The sequence below is a fragment of the Bombus huntii genome, chromosome 7 (genome assembly GCF_024542735.1).
Source record: "Bombus huntii isolate Logan2020A chromosome 7, iyBomHunt1.1, whole genome shotgun sequence".
NCBI lineage: Eukaryota > Metazoa > Arthropoda > Insecta > Hymenoptera > Apidae > Bombus > Bombus huntii.
Window position 1 is genome coordinate 6,246,770 of NC_066244.1, and position 24,469 is coordinate 6,271,238.

General features: G+C 37.1%; 1 protein-coding gene and 1 long non-coding RNA gene across 4 annotated transcripts in view; one reads left to right on the forward strand and one right to left on the reverse strand.

The window, feature by feature from the left end:
* Positions 1-13,629, forward strand: part of LOC126867644 (uncharacterized) — a 29,353-nt gene extending 15,724 nt beyond the window's left edge. The window contains exons 2-5 of one of the 3 annotated variants that reach the window (XR_007690365.1): positions 6,976-7,252; positions 8,141-8,379; positions 10,189-10,467; positions 10,547-13,629. This is a non-coding gene — a long non-coding RNA (uncharacterized LOC126867644). The other 2 variants (XR_007690364.1, XR_007690363.1) reach the window with 2 other exon arrangements.
* The window catches only part of LOC126867630 (uncharacterized), a 647,133-nt gene that overhangs the window by 396,484 nt on the left and 226,180 nt on the right, over positions 1-24,469 (reverse strand). The gene's annotated exons all lie outside the window — the stretch shown is intronic.

A 24,469-nucleotide genomic window follows, 5' to 3' on the forward strand; every position in this document is an offset into this window, starting at 1 on the left:
ACGAGCTTTATATTTACAAGCATAGAGTTTGTATAGAAATCAAAGTACGTTTACAAATACAACTAAGGAAACCCGGGGAAACCTAAATAGGGATTTGTCTCGTTTTCTAAATATTATAACAAGTGCTTTTTCTCTTTCTATAATTTCTATACTCTCGCATATTATACCTATCCTGCATTTTTTCTATATTTTAATTCCCCATAGTTGCGTAAACATTCGTAATCCATGTATAGTAAGTAACACACAAAAAATATCATTCCTTCCCTACAACCATAGAAAACAACCTGTTGTAGGGAAATCTCCTTCCGCCATCGCTGCTCGTCTACCACAGTCGAATCGATCGTCCACGATCTATTGTACGTATATCGGTGGACTCTTCGCAATTCCAAATTCGCCGTTAGACTGGCACTCGATCTTGCGACAGTATATCGAACGTCGGAAGACCTGGTCGCTCTTTTCACTAGCGCGCGCAACGCACTCGGGAAGATCAAACGGCCCACGCTATCTACCATAAACGATCTAGATTTCACTCGGTATCCGAGTATCCAGCAACTTTCGTCGAAGACGATGTTACACGCGTGTCATGTATCCGTAATCGCGGCGGTAGTCAATTTTGAACCGTCGAATCGATCGCAACGACTCCGTGAAAGCGTGTCGTCTTCGAGATCCGGAGTAGTGACCTAAAGCCAGCTCGCAAGGGTGATAACTTTCTGTGCGAAGGAGCCGACAAAGCATCTTATATGGCAACTTACGCGGCAACTCGTTTCGCCAAAGCGGTTTTCTATCTCGCGCTATTCGCTCCCATAGAATGCAGAAGGACAGTCGAGGCCTGTCGGCTATACGTATTAGTATACCGCTTGGGCAAACAGGCTGGCGTTAGAAAAGAACCAAGACAGAGTCAGCAGACGCGACAGAAGGACAGAGACCGCGAAGAAAGAGAAAAGTCGGCGTTGCCGACGCGTGCTCCGAGGAATCTATCGAATTTCTAATTGGAGATCTCTGTAAAATTGATTTCGTTACGGTCTTCGAACGAGTTGCGAATTGCTCGATACAATTGGAGCGAACGGAATGCCAGATCCGTGTAATATTTGGATAGCAATGTGTTTACGGGCGGCGAAGTATTCGAACGATGAGAAAACTGGACAAACGGTTGGCAAATTGTTTCTTCGTGAAACATCGTCGTTCAACGCCAGAAGTGTCGGATTTAACGAAAACGAGCTTTGGTTGTCTTTCCTTCGTTTTTACGATGATTAAGCGCGCTTTAAGTGCCGAGGATATATAAACTGTCACGAACCAGTTCCAACTCTAATTAAAAGCAACGTATTCGCGTTTACGCTTTAAAAGGTTTCGTGACATAATTCGAGTCAATTAAACCACTCGTTCAAACCGCTCGGATAACTTCAAATTTAATCGTCCATTACAAAAGTAAACAGCCTCTTAAAACAAACTTGTAAATCTGCGGCAAGATTTCCGTACAAACCGTTTGTAATGCTATTCGCCGCAACATTTACGAAGAAAGTAAAATGCGATCGATAACGATCAGACATCGCTCGCAGGCGAAAGGAATCAATTACCACAACCTGTTAGTCGTATGCTTCGGTTCCATACAATTTCGAAAACGCTTTATCATCCGAGGAAACGCGTTAAGCGACGATATTCTTCCAACAATTTCGTTCCGAACAGTTTATCGAGTGTTCGTCTAATTATCGAATCGTTGCAGCGGTATAGTAGAAAAATTCGTATCCAAGTATTATGTCAGTCTGGAATTTTGTTCGCTCGTATAGGATTAACCGAATTAATACCATTCAAATCTTAATTGCGTCAAATGATAGAAAATGAAACGATCGTAAATCGTTTTAATTAGCTGGTCGCGTCTTACCTTGGCTGAAATTTCTATACGATTAATTAGCAGATAATACCGACGTTGCAATGACACACGTTCGCATACTCACAATAGCGATGACAGGATTCTTTCGCACCCGTAGCAGGACACCCATCTTCGTTATCCATTGTATCGTAAAATAATTGCAAACGAAAAGATTCGTCAACTATTCCCAAGATTTTGAATCTTAACTTCAATCTTGACAGAATTTTTTTGAACTTTTGCAGAGTTTTATTTAAAATACCATTCACCTTTGAAACTCGTTGAATAATTCTCTTCAAATATGACCGAATAATGCCTGTAATCGCGAAGGAGAACGCGCAAAGAGAATCGAGAATCGCTTACCGCCGAGTTGGTCGTCTGAACAGGCACCTTGGTTCCCAGTCCCGTGAGTCCTCCGAGACACCTACGCGCACAATCGGGATCGTTATCTTCGCAGATAGGGCAGCCTACCGTGGAAGAACCGCTCGCTTCTCTCAGCACGTGATTACTGCTGGTGTTGGTCGTGTAACCTTGATCGGAGCTCGCGTTCGAATTCGGCCTGGACTCGTCCGAACTGTCGAACGGTTTGATGTTTCGCGGTCGATGGACGATTCCCACAGGCTCCCATATCTCGCTGGTCGACGAGGCGTAGTAATTATTTTCCTTGGTCTCGCGGCTCCTCTCGTCGACGACCTTTCCGCCCCGCGCCACGGTCACCTCCTCCTTCGTCACGATGGACGACTTTACGCTCAAGGATGTCTCGAGTCGTACCGGGGCCCTTTGCAAGCATTTCCAGTTAGCAGGTATCACGGTGGATCTCTCTCTTCGAGCACCCACACCGATTCCACGAGCTCGTTACACGCGTGGGAGGATTTTCGTTATGATTTTCGAGGACTGGAATATCGGCTAATAGACGTGAACGAATCCCGGCTGGTTTGGCGGTGGGTCGAAAGGAAACGAGCTTCTGGAAGTTGCGATTGGGACATACAGGATTTCTCGCGGTTTAATGGAAACGTGTAACTAAACTTAATTAGTTTGAGAATTTGCGTCTGTATTTCATTAAGCGCGTATGGCGAGGAACGTTGTTTTTGCAACTCGAGCTCGAGACGAAAGGAGTGAAAGAAGTTTTTTGAATTCGCGATTGTCTCGCGTGGTTTCTTGCGCTTCGACGAAGATACGAGAAAACTTGGCGCGAAAGAAAACTACGAGCGCACGTATTTCATGCCTATGTGAAGGATTTCTTTTGCAAACTTGAACTTAAAAAGAAAGGAGCGAGAGGCGCTCCTGGGAGTCAAGATCGTCGAAAGTGGTTCTTTGTGTTTTGACAAAGGTGCAGGCAAACTTGATTTGTCAATGTACGCATTTCATACTTGCGTGAGAGGTTTCTTCGAAACTTGAATTTAAGAAGAAAGGCACGAAAGAAACTCAACTGGCAGTCAAGATTGTTGCAGGTGTTTCCTTGTATTTTGAGAAAGATGCGAGCAGACCTGATCGGTTTGTGCATGTACTTATCGTATTGTGCCGGAGTCCATATTTACATGCAAAGTTTAAAAATTTAATGGAAATAAAATTTTCTCAGGATGGAGTGAAAGAAGCATGTAAATTACTACATTTTAAAGTATGCCTGTATCGATATTGCTTTAGAATTGAAACGAAACTCCATATTACTAAGTAGACTTCTATCTGGAGAATCCTCAATAGACGTTTTCTAAATTATTGAAACACGTCACGAGTAAATTAGCTCTGTTGCTCTAGTAATTTAGCAACTCCAGTTTATCGAATCTTCGTCGAGAGGCTCGCGAGTAAAGGACGCCAAATATAATTCGAGTAAATGACACGAAGGACGACACGGATGCACGCGGCGAGCAATTTATTTCGCATCAGGGCTAACTCGAAAAGGATCCACGATGATACCTTAGTATTCCAGCCTTGACGAGGATCTGATTGAGCAGATCGCACGGTGGCACCTGGCCGGTTATCATAGCTTCGCGGATGGCAACGCCATCCGGGCCCTCGAGGGGAATCGGTACGCCGTTTATCAACAACACTTCCTCCTCTCTCATGCTGGATTTCTTTTCGCAGTCCACCACCTTCACCCCAGGCCCGAGAATCGACTCCACCGTCGACTGGATCTCGTGATCGTCCATTCCTGAGAAAACGTATGCCACGGGTTGCTACGCGAAACTTGTTGCTGATTTATTCGTACCTCGTGCGAAATCGATATGGACGTGATCGCGGTTTTCTTTCGACCAAGCATTTATTACGCAAGCTCATGAAAGTATTCGAACATCCGAAGACACCTTATATCACGCATTATGCGTACCGTACGAAATATTTAGAAATTTCGTCAGCACCGTTGCGAGACTGTCGTAATTCTTGGACACACGGATTTTTATAGATTTATGGTAAAGTTAAGAATACATGGAATTCTTATAACGCGTAAAAATACAGAGAATATTCGAAATACGGCATGCGTTGTACCTAGTATTCGGTAGGTGAAATCGTCCTCTGCGCATATTCCACTCTTTTAGTCGTATTTGTAAAAATATGAATTTACATAAATATCCGCAGCCCAGTAATTATGTACGTTGGTCGAGTTTCAAACAAATCTGAAAATGTACGTAGAAATTACAAGATGTATACGATATGATAAATATTATTTCTCAGTAGAGGAATTTAATTACCAGTAATTTTATGTTTAATACTGATTTACATTAGAAGTTATTACTTTCAGACTTCTCGAAGGGAGCAAACATTTTTATTCGTTTTGAAGTTAATTAGTAGAGAAATGAAATAAAACTTTGTTTTAATTCAACTAATTGCAAGAGTTTCTTAACTCTTGATAGATATGCCGAGTAAGCGGAATATTTCAAGCCAGATTTGTAACAACGTAGCAACAAAGAAGCTTGTGATGTTAATCTCTGTTCTCGAGTTCTTCAATCCCTTGAAATTCTTTTGACAGCGTTCGAGGAAACTGATGCGCGGCGAAAGAAATATTCGCCGTCGTTGTCCTTCCTCTAAACTGCTTTTCAAGCGATTTTCATTTCAAACCTTGGCGCAGAGATGCGCTAAATTATGTTCGCTAAGATATCATTAGCCCTGCCGAGTTTAATCGAATAACGCTGATTTATCACGAATATTTCTCATGACGACAAAAATAACGAGACACGATATTTCTTGAATTATAAATCAGATACTCCAATACTTTGATTCTTTATACTTATTTACTCTCTCCTCTTAATGCGATTATCAATTTAGAAAAATTCAAACACAATCCGTAAATAAACGAAAATAAAAGAGTTGTGCTTGTACAATTTTATTATTTCACGATACATCGCAGATTATATTAAAATTTTACACAAACCTTACTTTACCTCTAAAGTAGATTTTAAATAATTTTAACATAGAATATATTAACTGTGCGGTGAAATTTGGTTAGAATTTCGTTTCCATAAGAACAGTCGTATTATAGAACATACAAGACTTTAGTGACTAATTATATTTGAGTTGTAAGAAAAATTGCAATTTGTACAATGTAATCTACGTAAATGCAAATTACTTCAAATATGATATACATAATATATGACCTGATACACTATCAGCCAGGTGAAAATTTTCTCAGTTTTGTTCGATTAATTTTCTTATTAATTCAAACTTACTGCTGCGGATTTCATAAAAATTTTTAGAAATTCTGTGTTCGGGGATTTTTCTAAGATAGTAAAAGTTGAAATTAACTCCTTTTAAATTGTTGGCTTCCATACTTTTCACTGACAGTGTACTCGTCTACTTCGCTATTGAAGGAATCCACGTATCGAACATAACTGAAACGCGAAAAACAAGGATCGTCACGTCATTAGCCTCCTTTCAAAACAGCGCAAAAGTCTTCGACTACGAACGAAAACACATCTTATTATGCAAATTAACTGGGTCGTGTAATCGTTATAATCGTATCAGAATCGTAAACTTAATCAACGGAGAATAAGCGAATGAAATTCAGTACTTACGAAGTTGCTAATATGTCGGTTAATCGTGCCGTATAATCCAAGTCGAAGATTACGAAATGAAATCCGCAAAACATCGTTAGGGGCGACGTTACAGCGACAAAACGATTTGGAGGAAATTTTTATTACAATAATTTGCACCTGGCCGACTCGTCGAAGGTAAGTCAAGTTAAAATACGTTCGAAGGCTACTCGGAGATGGAATCAGCTGCATACCGAATTGCAAATGAACCAGCGATGAGAAGGAAATCATAATAATACCACGGACAGATGTTAAAGCTCTTGTCCACGAGTCTTCATCTAACTAAATGAAATCGAGGATGACGTGAAATCGTTGAATTATTTTTAGCAGACGGATATCTCTTGGCCGCCTGCACGAGGAAGTTTTTAGATAGTGACATTTGTTTGACAGATCTAGACACTTTCACTCATAGGTAATACTTTGTACGCGTACCGCGTACATTAGGATCACGTGGCAAGTAGATTTGTAGATATGAAAAAGCTTTTCTAATGGTTTATAGTCGCCCTATTCTTAGAAGTCATGTATTATCAAATTAAACGTTCTTATTGTATTATTTTATGTTCGCATCAGATTAATTACATTTTCAAAGCAATAGTTACTTAAGTGGATTTATGTAAATCTAAATTATAAATGTTAGATTCTATATATTATTAACGCGTAATTTATAGGATACTCGTTAATTATACAGGGTGGTTGGTAACTGGCGGTACAAGCGGAAAGGGGGTGATTCTACGCGAAAAAAGAAGTCTCGATGGAAAAATTAAAAAAAAAAAAGAAAATTAAAAAAAATATTTTATTCTATATTTTCGACTTCTTTTTTCGCGTAGAATCACCCCCTTTCCGCTTGTACCACCAGTTACCAACCACCCTGTATATCCAATGATTCAATCATAGACAATCAGAAGTTATATACATTCGTTGTTACATCCATATTTTAAAATATTCGCTGACAAAAATAATATTTTTAAACACAAAGTTTTGTAGGAAATAAAAAAACAAATTTTTAAAATTGCTTCATAGCATCGTCGTTTCTGATGTTCTAATAAAGGCATGGTAAATAGACTCGATGATTTTATTTGCTATTCGCAGGAGATGGCGCTATTCCGTAAATTTTTCGTCGTTCCGAGTGCTGAGAAAATACCACGACAGAGTTCGAGTAATTAACGAATCATGCTCGTACGAAGCTAAACAAGAACACCTGGAGGAAAGCAAACGAAAGCGCCCCGATCGATGAAGGATCGGTTTGACGAGCGCACAGCTGCGCATGCGCGCAATCGGAGCGACACGTTTGAAATAATTCAACAACCAAGTCCCGAGAATCACGAGATCTCGAGACAAGAGCTGGCGGCAATCCGTGAAGGCTCAGGTAATATCTGGAGAGCACCTGCACACGTGCGTCCTACCACCTGACCCATCCAAACTAACCTAAGCTAACACTACCTGACTGAAATCGAGCACGCCTCGCACCTGCGTCCAAGGATCGGCATTTAAAATCATGTCCAGAATCATCAGGATTTTTTATTTATTTACCTGTTTATTAATCTATTAACCGGATCATCTTTTAATCTGAAAGTTCCATAATCATGGAATGAATAGTTAACTAGGACGAATTAATTTTATCTCTTTACGACATGAATTATTTGTAAGCAATTATTTGTGAAAAAACGAAACCTATATAGAGATCTATTTCGTTCAGCAATTATCATAACTATCATAACGTGTATTTTACTGTGGATATTTTATATAACTTTTTTACATCATGCGTGTTCTTTCCACTTTTGCACGTTGCAAATAAAAGATCCATTAAAAATCAATGAATATAATACGATAGTGTTATAGATTTCAAGTTCTTTGAATTTGAACAGTCATACAGATCGTAACATTCACGTGGAAAATCTCCTATGCGAACAAAGTGGAAATTATTTTCAAAGTTGAATCAAATATTCCGTAAAAACTAGATAAAATTCATGTTAAAAATGAATGAAAAAGCTTATGTAATCGATCGGAAATTTCGGTAGACGGTACGCAAACAGTATTTTACGTTTACAAAATCGAATACCGCTTGGAACATATTTGATGAGAATATTTTCTACGAAATTACCATGTTCTTATTTTCGCTTATCAATTTATATCGTTCATCGTTCGTTTATATAATAACCACATCGTCGAATCTTCCCTTGAAAATCAGACGAAGAACAGGCGCTTATTTCGTATAACACGTTATTGCATTATTCATGAACTAATGTAACAATAGATACGACGCATTTCCATCACAACCGAGATGATTCCTGTGAGATAGATCAGGAACTTCGCCTCTGACCTGAGTCACGAATGAGGTTAAGAATGTTGCGGATCGACGATGCAAAGAATGTATTATCTTGGTTCACGCACACACGCCTATACATCGAATCCACCTTCGTTGATTTACATCTTCGAGGAAGCAACAGGATGATCCACGGAAACAACCTTATTTATGGCGAGAGAAACACAGAAGTACGTGTCTCTGGCTGCAATTTTTCAACCACAGTTTCTCTCGTTTCTTCTCTGCGGTTACGATATAACAAGGATTTCCGTCGAGAGGATACACGTGGACAGGAGGACGTATATTATGAAAATGTTTCCAGTAGAATGATGTTGTATTCCATGAACTTCTCGAGTGGTTGTCAGAAATAAGGAACAGATTGAATATTTTAAAACAGAAGAATTACATGTCTGAAATAATTTTATTGAAAAATGATCGAGGTAAAGACGACGTATCATGTCCGAAGATAAGTTCTCGCGCTTTTTTTCTGAAGTATATTTAATAGAAAATTTTCAAGATCTAGAGTCACGTACTTTATTAAGCTCAGTTAATTTTTTAATCGCTTCACATGGCTTTAGTTTTTCATCTCAAATTTTATCTCGTGCACTAATAATATTAAAACATTTCATGGCTCCTTTTCATATAGCTACTAGATTCTCGTGTAAAGATCTTTTATTTCTTAGTGTGTAATGAAATATTCTCTAAATACCTACATCTATATTTATGCAAGTTTCATCATACCGTGAAGTAATCGTTCAACAAATACTCGAGACAAGATTTTTGTTTAAAAATACAGGAAATATATGAAACGTGAAAAATATAATTCTGATGCATAATGCGTTGAGATTTCTCTGGTCCCTCGTGTTTTTCTTCTAACCTCTATTATTTAAAAAAAACGGAGAAGTTCATCTCAGCAACCTCAATACCGTTATCACTCTCATCTTGCTCCTATAATTCGATGATGACAGTTATTAAACGAATTACTACTACTAATTCACCTCGCAATGCCGCGCGTAAATCGTCATTCTCTCGAAATGTTTTCAATTACCGTCGCGATTAGGCGTGATCGTCGCGGCAAACATTCTCACGTGACCGTAATGAACATCTTGATAGCATTCATCGTTCAATTTCCCATGGAGGAAGGAACAAGGAATCGCGACAACCGTGACAACGAACCATAATATCGTTACTCGCGATCCGATTTAACTAACGTGTACAGTAAATTGCTGACCTATCCGACTATACACGGTAAATTTTCCTCCTTTGAAACACCGGTCGTTACCGTATTTTCGTATCTTCGTATCCTCCCATTTGTTTCGTCCTATACAGTCGAGGATTGCCAATTGCCTAAAAATCTCGTAGCTTGCAGGAACTGCTAACACGGTTATGATTCGCCCACTACGATTACAGTAGATCATATGTGATGATAGAGTGCAATTTCGTACCGAAGAAATTATGTTACGACTAGGGCTTGATCTTTGGCACTTAAAAAAGCTGCTTTAACGATACTTTGGTTCGTTCCTTCTGGGATGAAATAAGGAGGGATGTGCGAGCAACAAATTTTACCCTGCCATGATTCTCTCAGTCGTTCTCGATCCCAATTATATTTTTGCAACTTTAAAAAATATCATCGGTTTGAACAAAGTATTACGAGAGTCTTATCGATCTCAACAGACTAGTATCTTTCGCAAGGAAATTTCAGGTAAAATTATCGCGAAAGGAAAACCAGTCTGGTATAGACGAATCAAATAATAATTTTCCTAATAACGCACACGACGCCACGTTCGTAACTGCATCGCACAAAAATTCCGTAACGAACAGAACGATTCGCCAATCTTCGCAGCTCAACGACTCACGACTTTCGAAACACGTTTCCTTCGCGATTAATCTTGCAATCTCGTAAACGTTGAAAAATCAAAAACATCGCGTGGATGTATAACTTTGCTTCAATTTTGACGTAGCTTCTGATAGCTCTCTAACTGACGCGGCTTCGTTTCTAGTCGAGAAGTCTAAGACAACCGTGACAGGAACTAGGATGAAGCAGAAGATGCGAAGAAGTGTCGTGGAAGTATAGAGAAAGACGAAGTGCGTTTGCCGAGGCAAGGAGGGCTAATTAATTGGCGGGCGTGCTAATTAAGGGCGAGAAACGTAATGTCACGGCGCTCTATTTGCACAGCACGCCAGGCACAGAAAGCCAAGCTGTTTCAGACTGTTTACAATCTTCCAAGTTCAGACGGTTTCCATTGAGTCTCATTAGTGTTAATCGCATCGCGTTCACGGTTAGTAAACGGAAGGATGTTTGGATGCGTTTGGCCGATGAAATTCAGTTCGATCGGCCGATTGTCTGCGTTGCTGCAGGTGCCAAAGTCGATGGAACATCCCGTAAATCACTGTCGTACAAATGGAGACAAATTCCACCGAGAAAGTTGGAAACATGAGGACACGAATGTGGTTCGACGACGAGAAAATCGTTTGTAGAACGTTGGGACGTTTGTCGTCGGTTTGCTCGTGGTTTGCGAAGATCCGGAAGAGGATTTGCTGGAAGGTAAATCGATCTTCCTGAGCTCTGGATTGGCGAACCATTGAATTGGTTCGCAGAATTTCGCTATAAGATATTAAAGGAAGTTGATAGGGATTTCTAGATTTATACAAGCTAAACAGTAAAGCAAAAGAAAGTTTGTGTAAATGTTGTGTACAAATTATACAAAATGTTTCAAAATCGTTGGCAAAAATGTGGGTACAAGCAGTAGTTCGATCGAAGTTCGATCGAAGAGTAATATCAACGAAAGAATGGACTCGAAGTATGTATTTTATATATCGTTCATGAGATTCACGTTGTTTTACAGTAGATTATCGAATTCATATAAAGCTACTATAAAATGAGAATATTTAATAACAAAATACAAAATACGGTTTAGCATTAGCTAGGTTTTAAAACTATTTAATTTAATACAATTCATGATCAAAATTAGCTAATTTACTTTTAAATTATCTTGCGATAAAGATTTTGTAAAATAAATATTTATACGAATCTTCTTTCCACTTCGTTTTAAACGATCTGTGTAATAGTTTCAAAATAAAGAATTAATTTTCCTTTTTAAAACACATGTATTTCCTCATTTACCGTACTTTCAATCATTCTTCTGTTATTGCAAAGCGAAGATTAGTCGTGTTTTTGCAAGTATCTATGTCTTACAATCGCGTACTCCTCAATTATTGTTTACGACACCTAATTATAATTACATCACAAGTGCATCTCGATAAAACGATAGAGGAGCTCTATGAAAGTATCAACACGCGTAACGACGAAAGGCAACAAAAATCATTTCCCTGGAGTTGTATGATTTCGAAACCACCAACATCTACGCAAACGTATCCACAATAACAGAACTTCAACGTCAAAGAAGTAGCAGATGACGCTCTAACTAAAAAGAAATGGCGTCATCAAGGGAAACGTAGCGGTGCACCTGCAGTACCGTAGAATGGCGATAATTTCTGCGTAAATAAAGCGAACGCTAATTTTCGTTTCGATAAATGGCTCAATTAAAACTGTAAAGTCGCCCGCGGTCGCGATTTTTCCGACACGTGCTCGCGCTCGAAACCACTGCCAAGTCACGAATTAATTAAATTCCCCAGCGACTAATTAAGACACAGAAACGGGACACGCGAGTGCGTGAGTCTTCGTTCGAATGTTACATCAGACATTCTGTCGTCCGGAACGGAGAACACCCATTGAAACGCGGCATGCTCACGATCGTCGACGCGCGAACAAAACGAAAGTTAAACGCGCATCGGCCTGGATGAAAATTCGCGTGTGAGATCTGGCCGGATAAAGAAAGCGCAAGTCGTGATTGTGTGCAAATTGCACGCCACGCTGCCCTGTCACGCTAAACACCAACCATTTTACGGAATAACGTGAAAAGGATACGTTCCTTTCTTTTCTTTTTTTTTTGTCGAGCTCTTACGTGTGTCGGAAATCTAGCGTTGCGTTATCCAATTGCCTGTTTCGACACTTCTTTGTAAATTTTATGAATTGAAATCGCTTGTGTTGCGATTTTTGATTAATAACACTAATCAATCGGTATATAGGTGGCAATTTAGATTGTAAAATTATATTATAAGAACCGTCTTTTCTTTTTTCATTTTTTTTTTTTTTTTTTTTTTTTTTAGATTCGAGGAACATTATGAAGAAATGACCCACACGACAAAACGGCAAATTGAGCGAAATGGGTCGGGTGTTTCAGTCCTGGCTTTTTTAATATTACCTACGTTTTTAGAACAGCTTTTTAGAATTGAGGGATTTTATGAAGAACGACCCAAACGATAGAATGATAAATTGAGTGGACTGGGTTGGAAATTTTAGACACGATTTTTTAATATTACCTGCGTTTGAATTGATAATTACTATGACTCTTGGAGAGTTTTGTACTATTTATGCTTGCAAAATAAACAGAGATTTCATTGGAATTCTATTATTTGATTGACAAATACGCCAAGCTCCTAGATACATATTTATCATCAAACCCTATACTGCAGCATTCCGCACTTTTGCTTCTCAATTTTAGAATTTTTATATGGAATGAAACAACAAGAGGGCTTGAAACTTGTAAAATTGTAGTATTTCGTTTCGTTTATTAAGACATTTTTTACTATTATATAACGGATTTTGTTAACATTGGTAATTTGTAAAATTTTCCTAATACTGTATTAGTTTAATCATGCAAGAAATTTCTGGCCCTATATTATCGGTTTCTCATTTTCTTCTTTCATGTTGTTTGTACAATAAATTTGTAAGGAAGGAAATTGGAATTCGAATTTTCGCGTGATATCATATTTGAGATGTATGAATATTTTATGATTTAGTCTTTATGTGTAGTTTGCTCGTGGATTGTTTGTGGACTGTAGTTAAGGCTAATTGGAGTTGTTTGTAATGTTGCAGTTTGCCGTGTAAATGAACAGTATAATTGAACGAATATAATGTGTAATGTGCAAACAGGCAACGAATAGTAGTTTAATACAACATGCAATGAATTTCGTAGATGAGCGTAGTATTGTATTATGTACCTTTTACCGCAAATTTTCCTCGATCTCAGTATGTGTAATTGACTGTTCAATATACGCAGACATAATATCGACTGTTGTAATAATTTACTTCTTTCTAAACGCTTAACACTCACGTAACATAAAGACGAATATATTAAACTTTAATTCAAACGAAAATACAATTTTGACAATGTATAATAATTATTTAATGTTCTAGGAATATCACAATTTAAGTACACAGAAAGTAGTAACTCATAAAATATAATGACAGTCTACCTTGATCATCTTTTCCAAGATAATGTTCAACTCTTTCCAAGAAATACGTTTTCAAAGAGAATTACATATCTCATTTTCTTTCAATCTCTCCTATTAAACGTACTAAAAAGGAAAGACCTCTAGGCTCCGGGCTCAGCGAACCATCTTGTTGAATCAATCTGAAAATTTATATACAAGTTTCCCTTCGTTCTTTTACCTTTTAGTGTAACTACGACAAAAAAATACGTATCTAAATTCGCTAAATTCTTCGTTATTTTAACCAACGTTCCAGCTAACTAACTTAAATTTCAAATAAACACCCGCCTATAATACCATTCCCATTCTTTCTTCATTCTCATTTACTTTTTAATGGGTAGTTTTAATTAAAATGTATATTCAGAGGGGAAAATTGCATAAAAGGTGAAATTGTAGCAGAATTTCATCGTTGCTACCGCGTTTCCTGATCGTTCAGCTGCAATGTCTATTATCTGGGTTACTAATTAAAGTGCGCGCATCAACAAGTGGGGGACCCGGTTTTCGCTTCATTGTCTTCCTGTCTGTCCTCAGTCTGGTTTCCCTGCGTCCGCCACCGGACATACGATAATGAAATAAACCAGGCGTACGGCGCCGTCTTTATTCCGTATTTATTGTTACTCCCGACCAAGAAAACGTGGATCGCGTGTTCTTGGACGGGAGTCGTGAGAACCCAGACCGTGACTCCCTGACATTTGAAAAGGGGAGAAGTTAAGAATCCGAGAAGGGACCAAGGTGCGTCAGTCGTCGTGTTAATCATTAATTAGACCACACGCTTATTAATTTGCACGGCCGTTCTTTTTCTACTTTCGAATTATCAGCAATGATCTTATACTCTGTCATAAAAGAACGGTATAACTAGATATAATTTTTATTAATTATCTTCTTTAGGTGCGGAAGGTAAGAACGTTTTCACACTACGAACATAGAAATTTTTGTTTCTTAAGTTTGTTTCTTCGTGTATTCTATATTTTTAAAGTTAAAAAAGAAGCTTTATTACAGTTTGTTTTATAGACACTTACGGTTATAATTTTTATACCGGCGGTATATAATTAAATGTTATTTATTGTATGACATATTAACAATTGTGAAGTAGAGATGATAGGCGCAGAATTTACAGATTTATAAGAAGCAAGAAATAAGGCGAATGATCGTGAAATAAAATTTCGTTTCTCATATCTTAAATCGAACAAGCATAATTTACAACGCACGATATTTCAACATTGGTTCCCGTAAAATGTTCTCTCACTTCGCGTAGAGTTTACGATATAATAACTTTCAGGACCACCAAGAATCTAGTCCCGATTGTAATATTTTACTTGAAGTAACATGGAACGAGACTACGTGTCGACGAATAAACTTTGTTCCAAGTTGCGTGATAAACGGAAACACAAACGGCAAGTCACTTTTCCTTTCGCGAAGAAACATTCACAAGACTAGTGAATTAATACCCTCGCTATAGCTGTGAGTTTCACGTTCAACCGGTAACCAGACACGTACATTATTTAAAACATTTCATCTTATTAAAAATTTCGATGCATTTAAATCACGCGTTTAATTAAATCATTCTTCCGATAATTAAAATTCAAAATTCCTGGAAAAGCCAACGTGGAACTGAATACAATTTTTATTTAACGACTAAATTATCTAATGAATAAAACCACAGATAATTAAACAATCAAGCTACTGTTTGCGTTATTCGGCCGAATTCGAAATAACTCGTAACTGGTTATGGTGCGAAATAATTTCAGTTTCATGACTTCATTGGAAAACTGAAACTAATAAATATCACGATATTTTATAAATTTAATTCTACGTTATATTACAGTATATTCAAGATAATATACGTACTAGAGTAGAAAATGACAAAATGGAGTACACACAAGATACTTGAAAATCGTCTTTAAAATAGATATCGTTTCCTTATTAATATCCTCTGATATTACATCGTACGAGCTTCTAAAAATCTCATTTTACTATTCATAAAAAATTTCACGTTTTTCTGTACACGATATCAAATATAACGTACGTAGAGATAAATTTGAAGAATCAGGTGCAAAATTTCGGTTACGCAGTTAAGCAAGCAAAATTTCGCCGTACACTCGTGACTAAACGTTTATCTACACATGAATGAACTTTAAAATAATTTCGCATTTACATTAGAAAAAAAACTGGTCTGGTGCCAGTTCTCGTCGTATGAAACGAGCTGTGTTAACGATAAGCGGTAGACGTTACGAAATATTATACATACTTTACTCCGGCCCAAGTAATTTCTTCCTAGAAAAAAGGTTGCTTACCGTGCAACAAAATTATATAAAACGATATCCGGTTTCTTAAGCGGCAATAAAAATCTTGGTATATTTCTTGATCCTTAATAGTCACGTTCCATTTCCATTTACGACTGAAAATGAAATCTATATAGAAGACAAGCAAACCGATTCCAAATACCAATAAAATAAAACTATAAACCTATTCAATAAAGTTAAATTCATGAAACTTACGTCAAAAACAATGAAGAAGATAAAAGAACAAAAATTTGCTTCTTGAACGATTCGATCAAAGTAGAATTTTAAACAATTCATTATCGATTCCAAATTTTAGCGAGGCAATAATACCAACGAATAAAATTCTACAAAGCAAAAGTAACTAAAATAAGAATAGAACAAAAAAGAAAAAGAAGAAACCATGGGATAAACGATTAAAGTATAGCTTCGAACAAATTAAGGTTTGACTTCGTAAAAGAAAAAACGTATCAAATCTAAAGGTAAACAAAACCGTATATAAAACTGCATAAGAACAGAGAGAGAAAAAAAAGCATTAGCGAACCGAAAAACGTTCCTTAAACGATTTCCAAGTCGATATTAATTTCACGAAGCACTAGCGATCATTTTACGCATCAGAACACCAGCAAACATGTGCAACTCGATGACGTTTAATATTCAGTTAATTAGTCACGGATCGTAACGTACTGTTTTGCTATAGCCGTTTGAAACCTCGCGTCTGATTAATGTGTTTTCTACTGATCCACAGATCGTCGCGCGAAATCTGTTCGTTAGTGTATGATTATCATTCAGAATCGCAGATTATCGTTTGCTCCAAGTATCAGTCTCGTACCGTGCAATCGAAAATCATTCGAGTAATAACTAAAATTTCCACGGTGTTCAACCTCGACCAAACGGATGGAATCCGTTAAAACGAGCCACACTTCCAAACCGGTAGTCTCGATTAGCTGAAGACATTTTTATGAACAAACGAAATTACGTCCAGGAAAATGTTTATCCTGCGTGGTAATTTACAAGAACCAGAAATCGAATTGCACGAATAAAAGAACATTTTGACAACTGTAATTTTGAGTTTCTCAAGGAAATCCCAGTGTTTGGATAGAAGTTCGCGTTTCTCTCTATGTTGATAGCTTACTTTGTATAGAAGATTCAAGTTTTTGGTGCGTCAAAAAAGAAGTATGTAAACTCATTTATATGCTAATAATTACTATGTAACATTTACTATGTACACTACGTTTTTCCTCCATCGATGACGTTATACATATTATTATAGACAATACTTATCTGTATAGCTTTGTATGTTTGTCCACTGCACTTATGTAATATTCGCAATGTTCTTCAAAGTGTAATCAAATGACAAACACAATCTGATAAGCGTAAACCGAGTTTCCTGTTACGTTCTAAAGATATATTTCGATTTTTTATTCTTTTTTTATAGAAAAAACGAAACGATGACGATAAAAAGAAAGAGATGGTACACGATAAATTCTGAAATACACTCGATAACGAGATGCAAGTTTATTTTTCAGTTGAAATATTTTCTACAAACTTGACGTTTGATAATACTATACGATGCGAACTGGATGACCACGCCCTCAAAGAGATTTACATAATACGATATACTAAATGCAGAGTGCAAAATTGTACAACTCGCGCTCTAAATACTTTCGGAATTATGGCTGGTGCTTGTGCGGTTCATTTTGTTGGAAGAAGGCCAGGAGTGCTCTGTTAACGCAATTTAAAATTGAAATTGTATCCAGTTCTATTGTGATGTCATCTCGTTCACGAGGAACGTGAGCGGGAGGAATTGTTTCTTACGTGAAATTATTCAGACTCGCGACAGTTAATAACAATGATCAATGCCGCTTACAATGAATAATTTGAATATCAGGTCACCTCACCAATTATGCGTTTATGTATGTGAATATTCCTTAGTTTGGAATAAAATTTGCAATGTAAAAGGATAATAACGAAGCAGGCTTAAGAGACAAAATGCTGGCGTTAGAATAAAAACGAAAATTAATCGAATACCTCTTGCGCAATAAGCTAGTAACCAATAGTGTTAATGAATTTACAAATTACAGGTTCTATTCACCACTGTTACTGTAACCTAAACAACGTAATGTAACTTAATATCGATATATTTGTATAAATTACCAACTAATATTATTGATGAATTTGACAATTGCAAGTTGTAGTTTCTACAACTGCGTTGCGCAAACAATTTGCACGTTATCACTTAAATCATTAATATCGTTGGAACATACCATATTCTCCGCGAGATCATACTAAAATCATTGTTTAATTAATTAAATAGGGTTTTATTGATTTATTATACGATGTATATCGTGGTGTATACAAATTAACCATAAACTGAACTAATCCTCGTAAATAATATATCTATACACACAGATTTAATATATAGGCTATATATCATGACACAGAAACCAATCATCTACCGCTGAATAAAACACAAGGTGCTATTACAAACAAAGTGCAATTAATTTTAGCAATATCGTTCGGAAAATCAGGCAAGCGAAGAACATCGAAACAAAAGAGTGGCGAATACCCCGTGTAACATAAAATCTACCAGGCTTCTACGTGGATTGATTGTTTCGTTTGGCGCCGTGTTCACGAGCACGTCCGCAATTAAGAAACCAATTTACCGGCGATTCGCGCGGCCTCAAGGCGGCTAAACGCTCGTTTCTTAAGTACGGTGCACTGACGAAAATTCTGTTTGCTTGATTTTTACAGGAGACCACCGTCTGGATGCCGGCCAGGAAGCGTAATACTGTGAAATTGCCGGTGGAACGAGGCAAAAAGCGCGCGAGAACGTGTACCAACGTCGTCGTCGATTCGCGGCGCGCTTTCCTCGCGAGTGAATCGCGAGCTACGCTCCCTCTGTGCGCCCAGGGAGGGTGGCCGGCCCGAAATTTGCATTGCAGAGTGAAATTAGCTTGGTAAAAAGTGGCCGGCCCCGTAAGGAATTTGCAATGTTAACGAGGCCGATCGCCGCGTTTCTGATGCACACCGAGAACCCGGTACGTATTCTCGTTTGCACGTTAATTCGCTTCAGCTTAAGTCTACTTCTGCAACTTCTTCCACTCGCGATTTTTATTGCGTATCCGCGTTCTACGTTCCAGGATATATACATTGATTCAGGGAAATATTTGACCACTTACCATGGAAATTTCTTATGTCTATATTATGTATATGTTACATCAAACATTTTGAAATGTCGTTAGCATTAAGACACGATTATCATGATTTCCTACATTAGCCGAATTTGAAACCAACTTGAAAATCCTAATGAGGAGAGCAAATGTACGTAAGAGGTTTTTAATCTATTTTAGTAAGCGTTTGATTGAAATTCGTGTGTGAATTCATAGCCGTAAAAGGTTTAAATCGTATTGGGAATAGGAAGAATGTACGTAGTAAAGATACGTAGTAAATACAAATTTATTGAACAGATCGCGTGGATTTTCATGGAATCCATGATCGAGTTATTTTTTTCGTTTGCTAATTAAGATTTATACGACTTCCACATACACAAGCTTGATGAAATAGATTTACGAGCGCATAAAGTATGCCAGACTTCACCAAAGCATTTTAAACACAATCTGGCTGGATTCATGATCCCATAAATTGCACATGGAATCTAATATTATCGAATTCATAATAAAAAAGGTATAATACCAGGAAGAATAAAGAATCTCAAGAATGTGTATCCATAAATCATCGGACGTATCTTATGTCTTATATTTGCTACGATTAGTAGCAGTAGTTTAATTTCATTAGCTTTACTTTAACAGAATAAATATGTCTTGCATATTACAAATATAAAGATAAAAAAAGCATTGTCGCTTAACATTTCAATATATTCTATATTATATTACTACCAACGAGAAATTCGATAAAATCTATAAATGCAATGTCTGTGTTATTTTATTGCACACTGTATATTCAAGACACCAAACAGGACACCAAGCAGCCATTGTTAGAGAATACAATAAGGAAATATCGCTAATTCGTCGAATACGTAACAGGGCGCGTGCTAGGAATTCCTCGCGTTTGCCCACTTTCTCGAAATAGTCCGGCGGTGACAGGCCAAGAAAATCATGCAGGTTTAAGCATATTTTCGTCGATCAAATGAATTTCCTTCAAGGCGAGTGCCTTAGATAGTTTGCAAATTCTTCTCAGCTCTGAATCGCAGATGCGCAGAGCACCGCGCCGCTAGAGACGCCGAAAGAGAACTTTATTTAGGTTAGTGGAACTCGTAAAAAAATCGCTACCTTATAACCGTTGGTGTGCCGAAATATTTCTTTGCAGTCGGTTTTAAAGTGAACGCGAGAAAAAACCAGGATTGAAATATGCAGAGACGACGAAAATGAAAGCACCGGTCGAACTGCCAACGAACTTTTGCTTCGATAAAGACATGCAGCTTGAAATTCGGTTTTTCCTGTTTCACTGAAACGCTTGTACGCTGCGCAACGCGTGACCAATCGACGAGGATAATTTCATAACACATCCAGGAAAAAAAAGAGATAGAGTGGATAATTTGTACGAGCTAGATTTTTTATGAGTTTCCACGAAAATTTGAATTTTCCACGTCCCGAATCGCAGTCTATATTTATTCTCTACTGGTATAACATCAAAAAAATCGAGGCAATTAAATAACCTGTCGACAATTCACAATCGTACACTTGTAATTGGTTTTTGCACAAATAGTAAGGAAAATTAATTCGTTGTATACATCGGGAAGCAAAAATAAATTGACGATAATGAAACAATTATCCGGGCAATTTTCTTTCAACTATATTACAAATACGATATATTTAAAATATCATCGACTTAAGATCTCAAAAAAGTAAGTAACAGGAAATAATTTATCTAAAAATAACTTTTCAAGCTATCAAGGTGTTATATAGTAATTGTTTTCAAGGTGAAAAAATGTTAATTGAAATAACATGTATCTTAATCGATGTATGTTCGTTCATCTTGAGATTAGTATTTGTTCCTGTTTCAAAAGTGTCCACAATATGGGCAAGTTCATGTTTACGAAGTTTCCATAATTCAAAAATATAAAAAATTATTGTATTTAATATGCAACAACTTATAAAAAATTACTTTATTCTTATATATTATAAATATAGTAAATTATATATATTATAACAGTTATCTGAAATAGTTGTAGTTCTTCCTCGATAAAATCAGAGCATTAAGCGTCAAATATTTTGCATCTATCACATTCTAGAGTTAAAATTTAATTATTTTAGGGAACGTAAACTATTCTAACAAACTTGAACTTCAGGAAGCTATTCTATCTACGGTCAGACCCACGTTAAACAAACTTTATGGCTTTATGTCGTCCTGTAACGTCGTGGTTATTTATCTGCAGTATGCGGAATACCAAATTATCTCGTTACTCTCGTTTGCTTATCGTATAATCAGAAATTTTGTCCGGTTTATTCTCATAATACAGAGCTTAAACTGATCAAACACAATCGCAGTTTTTTTGGTAAAAAAATTGGTTAATCAACCAACGTCTATTTGAAATCACGGTGTCCGAATATTCCAATATTTGCTTACGACCAAGCTATATTCGACTTAGAACTAACGAGAAAAGAGGTATTTTCACGTTATGTATCAGCAACACGGAAATGATAAAAAGGAGTCAGATGGTCTCCTCCCAAAACGTGAAACACGAAAAAGCATTGCATTCGTGTCTATTCTGTATCTCGTTTGTGGTAGTACGGTGGCATTTGAAGAGAGAAAAACGATCCTGCTCCGCGGCGGCTGCGAAACGTGTCAAGTAATTGGTGTCAAGAACGAGAGGCAGGAATCGTTGGAGAAACGCGTTTAAGCAATCGTCTTACGGGATGTAATGCATTTCAGGCAGTTAAGATAATCACGAAACACCGGTTAAGAAAGGGATCTCCGTGTCATATACGTAGTACGTATATACGGCTGGAGATCCACTACAAACAAAAATATTTCCCTCTGAGACACAAGCTGAACGATATTGATGGCTCACGGAAAAAGTCCTTGGCAATAATATAATAATACCTGGAACGTTAAGTAATTGCGTAATTATGCTTACCTCCTTCCATGTTTATATAGGATGTCGCGAAATATCATATGAAAGATATTTATAGGTATCGATATATAGGTATATCGATTCTAAATATCAAGACATAGAAATATACCGGTAACCTTCCTCTCTATATCACTCCCGATTTATATTTTTAAGCTATATCGGAAAAATCATAAAATTTCATTTTTGTATTTTTGAATCCTTCTCTCTTCACTTAGCGTCTCTAGATATCCGAAATTTATAAGTTTCGAGTAAATCTGAATTCGACAAAGAAAATGAAAAAAGAAATACTTGTACCATATCTGAATATTTCTCATTCCGAGATGAAGAAACGAATGACATAGCATGTGGATAGGATTTCGGCTGTCGTATTAGGTTGAGGAACATGCAGCGTGAATGAGATGAAGAGAAGACCTTATTCGCTAAGACCAATATATTTCTAACGTGAAATAACGTGAAAAATAGATCTCGTACGACACGTTTGTTCATGAATTTTTCTCGTTATTTTGATGTTTAAAATCGGCCCGATAAATATTCCCCACATTCAACATATTTTATGACACGTGTATATAATGTAAACGTGGTGAGTGTAGGTATGCGTGCACACGCAGTCTGTAAGTTGTAAAATACTCGCAAATAAACCTCGTGGAATTTCATGCCGCGAGATAGTACGACGTGTTATCTCGAACTGGCGATTGCACTTACGAGAGAAACGGGATGATGTCTCCCTGGTGTCGATCGATACCGGCGGACTCGCTGTTAAACGGAATACAATTGGATTGGTTCGCTTTTCCTCTCCTAGAGTCGAAAATAATTGCTTGATGACGAACGAATTCGAGGACACGATGGATAATGAAAGTGCCCAAATGCTGCAATCGTGTGTTAATTAAACGTTAATTTTGGGATGTAATGGAACTGTGGAAATGTAAAATGGTTACGTTATTGTTCGTGAGAGTATAAGTATGGAGATTATTGGAGATTAGCTGTAGGGTAGATTAATTCAGTGGCTTTCAGGAATAATTGAAAGTTTATTTATACATATAGTATAGAATGAATTCAAATTTTATTTATGATTACAGTATAAACCTAATTATTAAAATACTTTTTATTATCCAACAATATAAAACTTCACAGATGGATTTTATAGATTATTCTTTGAAATATTTATCCATTAGAAAACGAACGCGTCGTACTAATTTACATACATACATACATAAGTAGACAGGGTCCTTAAAAACTGATTCAATTCGAAGTTTGCTGATAATGTAATTTATAACTTCTTTATAATTTATTTTTTTCAGCTCATAAATGAAGATCATTTTGCAGAGTTTCATCGTTCACTTATTAAATCGCTGTATTATTAATCGAAATCTAATAAAAATGAATCTAATACGTTTCTTTATTTAGTAAAAGACTTTTCATACAATCGAAGAAACTCGCTTGCTGAAGCTACAAAAATTCACATCTCTCTCTGAGCCGAGTGGTTTATAGTTAAAACAATTTTTCCATCTTCGAGTACTCTGAAAAATTAATATACGACTCTCGATGTTTCGTCTGGCAGCAACCCTTTTCAACCATAAAATTTCAGATCGATATGCCGATAACGCGAGCCGGTTGAACGAATCCCCGTGGAGCAAGTTTTCGTCCAAACAGTGAACGTTAACCCCCGAAAAATATGCACCCTGACCGAATCGTACGGCAACGGTGTGCACGCGTACAAGGGGGATGAACGGTGCGCACCCTCGACTCTCGAGGGATACATGAAGGGACTGTATCGTGAGATACAAAACGTAGTACAAGTGGAACGAAATCCTCTTTAACGTGGAGGATTACACAAGAGAACATTCGCCGATGTAAGAGAGAAAGCCGTGGCAATTGCGACGATTCACCCGCAAATTGGTTTATCGTGTTCCCGCTGAGGCGATCGAATGGAAGCAAAATGTCTGCCGTTCGTGGAAAATCGGCCTGTAAAATGACCTTCGAAACGATCAATCATTCGTGAACATAGTAATCGATGATAACTCGTAGACAACCGGATTAACCAATAAAGATACGCAATCTTAGGTTGATTCGAAATAAACAAGGGTTACAAGCTCGTTTGATAGAAAACTAGTTTAAGACACTTGAGAATATATCATTATATCATTGCATGAAATACTCGAGAATATGTTAATGGTTGTCGCAGATGCGAAGTCATGTTGGAATTCAGACAGCGATCCGAGGTGACTGTTAAATTATTTCGTAACGAAAAGATATACTACGCTAGTAGCGGCTTCTTACGTGAATGTAGGGTGCAATTTGCAGAGTTTTACAACTGATCGGTTTGATAAGTTTATACATTCAATATTACATACATAAATTAATTCAACTGAATTACGGTTATTGAAACTAGCCACTATACGATTAACCGTACGATTTATACCAAACAAAAAAAAATATATCTACTATCATGTATATTAGTGGAAAATCATTGCAATAATGCGACCAAAAACAGCATCAAATAATTTAAAAAAAAACTGAAAATAAGCGCACAAATTTCTTAAAAAATTGTATTTTTATAAAAACAAAAATTAT